Below are 6550 nucleotides of genomic sequence, written 5' to 3' on the forward strand. Positions count from 1 at the left end.
TTATTTAACTTATATGCAGAGTACATCATGTGAAATGCTGGGCTAGGTGAAGCACAAGCTGGAATCAAGATTGCCTAGAGAAATATCAACAACCTCAGATATGCAGATGACACCACTCTAATGGCAGAAAGCTAAAGAACCTCTTGATGAGGGTGAAAGAGGAGAGTGAAAATTCAACATTGAATTTCAATGTTGAATTTCAACATTCAACATTGAGAATTTGAATTACCTCATTAAAATTAATGAGGTAATTAAAAGCTTGAAATTCAACATTCAAAAAACTAAGATCATGGCATCTGGTCCCATCACTTCATGGCAAATAGATGGGGAAAAAGTGGAAACAGTGACAGATTTTTTTTTTCTTGGGATCCAAAATCACTGCAGATAGTGACTGAAGTCATGAAATTAAAAGACGCTCCTTGGAAGAAAAGCAATAAAGAACCTAGACAGCATATGAAAAAGCAGAGACATCACTTTGCCAACAAAGGTCCATATGGTCTAAGCTATGGCTTTTCCCCTCTAGCTCAGATGGTAAAGAATCTGCCTGCAATTCAGAAGACCTGGGTTTGATCCCTGGGTCAGGAAGATCCCCTGGAGAAGGAAATGGCTACCCGCTCCAGTATTCTTGCCTGGAGAATCCCATGGTCAGAGGAGCCTGGTGGGCTACAGTTAATGGGATCACAAAGAGTTGGATACGACTGAGTGACTAACACACACGCCCCCACACACACGTACAGATGTGAGAGTTGGATCATAAAGAAGATTGTGCGCCAAAGAATTGATGCTTTCGAACTGTGGTGCTAGAGAAAACTCTTGAGAGTCCCTTGGACTGCAAGGAGACCAAACCAGTCAATCCTAAATGAAATCAACCCTGAATATTCATTGGAAGGACTGATGCTGAAGCTGAAGGTCCAATGCTTTGGTCACCTGATGAAAGAGGTAACTCACTGGAAGAGACCCTGATGCTGGGAAAGATTAAAGTCAAAGGGAGAAGTGGGTGGCAGAGAATGAGATGGTTATATAGCGCCACTGACTCAAAGCACATGAATTTGAGCAAACTCTAGGAGACAGTGAAGGACAGAGGACCCTGGCATGCTGCAGTCCATGGAGTCACAAAGAGTCTGACATGACTTAGTGATTGAACAACTACACAGAGGTCATGGGGTCATGTGGATGGGCCCTAATCCAATAGGATGGGAGTCCTTTTCAGAAATAGAAGAGACAGCAGGCATCTGTAAGCCTAGGGGAAAGACCATGTGAGGACCCATCAGGAAGGCAGCCTCTAAGCCAAGCAGAGGGGCTCCAGGAGAAACTGACTCTGATGACACCTTGCTCTTGGGACTTCCAGCCTCCAGAACTGTCAGAAATCAATTTCTACTGGTTAAGTCCCCCAGTTTGTATTTTGTTATGTCAGCCCTAGCAAACTAATGCAACCCAATTTCTTTCTCCTAATCTATAGACTTCTGGGGATCTTGGTATAAGGCTAATTTTTATCACTTATATCTGGTCCTGCTGAAATTTTTCTCTCATCTGGGATGTTTTTATGGGCATCTTCAAGGGGGCATTGGAGAAGAAGGGTCTCCTTGGCCTTCCCTTAATCTCCTCTGACACTGTACATTTCTTATGGTCTCTAGCATGCAATTTAGAAGTTATGCCCTATCTGTTCCATTCATTAATAGCAACAGCTTTCATATCATCTGCCCAATTAACCTAGCTTGCAAGCAGCAGGTTATTAAATTCTGTTATCTCTGTCTAACACAATGCTCATGCTTAAAAATGCTGGAGATTTGGTCGATTGGTTTAAAACCTGAATTGGATCCAGGGCACAGGGATCCTGTTTCCTCAGTTTAGATGGTGAAGGCAGATTCCAAGGGGACTGAGGGAACTAGGGCTTCTTCCAACAATGTGAGTATTTTGGAGTCCCCAGTCTGATTTCCACATGAAGTGATGTGCTGGTCTGTTGTTTTCCTCAGGGACCTCCAGAAAGATGTAGACAAACAGCAGGTGAGGAGGAAGAGCCCCGGCAGAGCCCGCCGAGCGCTGTAAACAAGCGACGGTATATTAAGAAAGCTCTCCATCTGCAGCACTGCCTCAACCCTGCCCCCTACTGGGCGGATTCCTGAATTGACTTTCCACAGTCAGCTGCTTCGTGACAGGTGTGTCACGATTTTTAAGACACAAGTCGCAGCTTCTTAGAATTGGGAAGATTCTTAAATATCACATCCTTTGGTGTTCTGAAAAGTCTCATTGCGCAGCATGAAATGAGTTTAGGTAGCACATGAGATGACTTCAGGTGGAGACATTAGCTTCGTGTGCAAGTTAACTGCAGAATTGCTTTTTCTGTTTTTTTTTTTTTCAATCCTTCTAAATTTGGGAAGGAAAAAGTATCTATTTGGTAGATCTTTATACTCACTAACCTTCCTTTCTAACACAGAGAGAATTTTTTTTTTCCTACATTGTATTTCGGCTACAAACATTTGATAGCTTATAAAAATCCTTCTCTAAGTAAATTAATAAGTAAAGAAGGTGGCTTCCTTTAAAGACAAATATTAAACAAATAATAGTGCAGGTGGTATTTGGATGAGGCAAAAATCGTGAATGTGGTCAGAGTGAAATTATGGAGATACTGCTATACCATTCCCTCCCCTTTGCGTCTACAAATGGAGAAACCGAGGCCTCTTTGTAATGTTTCACCAAGAGGCTGAGTTGGGAGAGATGAGACAATTGAGTAGTGGCATCTGTTATGACTGGGGCTTTCCAGGTGGCGCTAGTGGTAAAGAACCCAGCTGCTGATGCAAGAGACTTAAGAGACACAGGTTCGATCCCCGGGTCAGGAAGATCCCCTGGATGCCGGCATGATAACCCAGTCCAGTATTCATGTCTGGAGAATCCCATGGACAGAGGGGCCTAGGGGTCTACAGTCCACAGGGTCACAAAGAGTCAGACATGACTAAAGCAACTTAGCACACATGCATGGATCTATTATGACTGCTGCTGCTGCTGCTAAGTCACTTCAGTTGTGTCGGATTCTGTGTGATCCCATAGACATCAGCCTACCAGGCTCCCCCGTCCCTGGGATTCTCCAGGCAAGAACACTGGAGTGGGTTGCCATTTCCTTCTCCAATGCATGAAAGTGAAAAAGTGAAAGTGAAGTCGCTCAGTCGTGTCCGACTCTTAGCGACCCCATGGACTGCAGCCTACCAGGCTCCTCCATCCATGGGATTTTCCAGGCAAGAGTACTGGAGTGGGATGCCATTGCCTTCTCCGCTATTATGACTAGGATGCCCCAAAGGAAGAAATGCTGCCCCAGAAGTAACCTGAGTTGGCCTTGCATCTGCTTGGACCTTCACAATGGTAATGCCTGATACACAGGGAGGGTGAAAGGAATATCCAAGATGAGAGACTGATCCCCATTTTCTTAGTCTGCTGGGGCTGCCAGAACCAAATACCACAGACTGGGTGGCTTAAGCAGCAGAAACTAATATTCTCACAGGTCTGGAGGCTGGATGGTAGATATTAAGGAGCCCTCAGGTTAGTTTCTCCTGAGGCCTGTCTCTTTGGCTTGTAGACGGCCGCCTTCTCATGGCACCCTTACGTGGCCTTTCCTCTGTGCATGCATGTGTCCTTCTTCTCATAAGGACATCAGTCAGATTAGATTAGGATTCACTCTACAAAATTTTTTAACATATACTTTTATTTATTTATTTTTGGCTGTACTACGTCTTCGTGCTGTGCGAGGGCTGTCTCTAGTCGTGGCGAGCAGGGGCTGTTCTTCGCTGTGATGTGTGGGCTTCTCGGTCCAGTGGCTTCTCTTGTGAAGCATGGGCTCTGGCTTCCGTAGTTGCAGTTCCCGGGCTCTAGAGCTCAGTAGTCGTGGCTTATGGGCTTAAGTTTCTCCTCCCCACGTGGGATCTTCCCACATCAGGGATCGAACCTATGTCTTCTGCATTGGCAGGAGGATTCTTTACCACTGAGCCACCAGGGAAATGCAGGGATCACTCTGATACCTTACTTTAACTTAATTACTTCTTTCAAAACTCTATCTTGAAGTCTAGTCACATTTTGAGGTACTAGGGGTGAACATTTCAGCACATTCACATTCACATTTCAATCTAAAGCCCATGTTTAGATTGACAGACACAAACCACAAGTTACTTCAACATTACACTATATTGTTATTGATTGCCACCTGGAGGAATAGGTTTGTTAGAAAAAGGGATTTGTGAGTCCAGGTGGCCAAAAGGCCCGGGAACCCGGGGGAGATTCCTGGAAACTTACAGCAATTTCTACGTAATGGTCTGTGGTCCATGAGAAACAGAGAAGCCACAAAGTCACTGAGGAAGTTTGAGCACTACTCTGATGTCATGCTACTGAGAACCTTTCTTTTTTTCTAGAATAACATACGTGATATGTACATATTAGAGGTATTCATGGGTTTTGTTGTGGCTGGTGATTTTGGGGAATTGTAGGGGGGCATTGGAGAAACTGGAAAAGTTGAGGGGAGGCTGAAGAGAATGAAGGTAAATTCTTCTTGATGGAAGTAAAGAGCATCAGATCAGATCAGATCAGATCAGTCGCTCAGTCGTGTCCGACTCTTTGCGACCCCGTGAATCGCAGCACGCCAGGCCTCCCTGTCCATCACCAACTCCCGGAGTTCACTCAGACTCAGGTCCATCGAGTCAGTGATGCCATCCAGCCATCTCAATTCAAGCTGAATTCAGCTGGTCTCCCCTTATTTATCACAAAGCAAAGTTATGTTTTAGTTTTATTATTTAAAAATGTATGTTATTATTATTACTGGCTTCACTATAATAATAATTCCTGACCAGGAATTAAACCACCCAAGGCAGTGGAAGCATGAAATCCTACCCACTGGACCTCCAGGGAATTCCCCAGAGTTATTTTTTAAAACTGACATGTGGATAAGAAAGAATAGAATCCAGACTTTCTAATAGAAACTTATATAATGAAATAAATAAATGAATAATTATAATAGTATCTTCAGATACAGAAATAAAGATACAATTTTTTTTTTCATGTAACGATAGTGGTAAAGTGTGCTTTTATCTGCATTTGAAAACAGTACTCTTTTTTGAGTGGGAGAAATGTCCCAGAAAAAAATTTATAATAAGATATACATTTAAATCACATAAAATTTCAACTTTTTTGATAAACATATTACAGACAAGTCAATGGCAGGTTTTCGTACAAATATAACTAGAAGCTGATTCTACCTATGTCTTTCCAAAAATCTATTCATAAGTTGAAAAACAATATAATTTTAATTAAAATTTATTAAAAACTTAGCAACTGTTCTCATTAGAGAAAAAGTTAAGCTACATAGTAACTATATATAGACACACAGTTAAATTACAGTTAAATTCCCTTCATTTAAGAGTATTCCTTTCTCACGCTCCAAAAACAATTATAAAATTTTTGGAGCCCCCAAATTGTAGAGCTTAAGACAGATGCCCAATTTGGCTTTTTGTAAACATATCTGTGGCTGTCCTGGAATTAGTCGTTTCAGGCCATTATGTTTATTCCAGGCTTGAGAAACTCATTCCTCAGACTTGAATTTTAACCCCTGGGCACTTGGATAAAATTCATCCTACATTGATATTTGAACTCAGACCCTGTACAGCTGAATGAGATGAGGCAGAAAGAAATGCCTTTCTATGTTTGGGGTTGGAAGGTGGAACAGATGTCTCCAGTTTAGAAAGGATATCTAACAAAGTCTGAAACATTGGATGGCACTTCTCAGTCCTCAAACTCCCTCATGAAGACACGATCCTTAGGTCTTCACTTTCTTGAGGAAGGGGGAGAAGGCACTCATTAAATATTTTCTGGGACCAGTTAGCAGTAGCAAAGTAGGGAGTTCCATGTCAGACCTTTGACTTTGGCCGAAGACTAGAGTTAACTAGGTCAGAGGTCGTGAGCAAGTTACTTTGACCATCTCAACTTCTGATGCTGTTTCTTAGTCTACAGGAATTACGGGAGATTCCTACAGAGGCAGGAGATAGTGAAGGAGATGGGTAAGAAAGACGGAAGTCAGGATACAGGAAGAGAGAAGAGAACCAAACTTATTAACTGCTTCTGAACCAGTTCATGAACTTCCTAAGACTTCTCCTGATGGCTTTTTCTGACTGCTCAATGACACAGCCTTTTTTTGCCCACACGATGGCACTAGTTGTTTAGAAAACAGCTTAGCTAATAATGCCAGGAAGCCCGCCAAGGCACTCCTGAATTTGTGGGGAATGAGCTGCAGCTGACGTTTACAGCAATTAATAATGCATTAGAAAATTTACTAACAGGGATAATCCACATTGAGTTAATTAGAAAGCAATTTCAAGACTGGGGAAGTGGGGGAGAAACGAGTGGGTGGGGTGCCGGCTCTCCACCACCAGCTCTGTGAGAGTCTGCATTATCACTGAAGGCTCTAGCCTAGCAGTGGCCTGTTGTGGTTCTGCTTCATCGCCAACTGGAGTTCCTTTCCAGGCTAAGAGAAGCAAGAAGGCATCGGGGTGGGCGGGGGACGGATGCTCCCTTTTCA

Source organism: Bos indicus, chromosome 15, assembly GCF_029378745.1.
Source record: "Bos indicus isolate NIAB-ARS_2022 breed Sahiwal x Tharparkar chromosome 15, NIAB-ARS_B.indTharparkar_mat_pri_1.0, whole genome shotgun sequence".
Lineage (NCBI taxonomy): Eukaryota > Metazoa > Chordata > Mammalia > Artiodactyla > Bovidae > Bos > Bos indicus.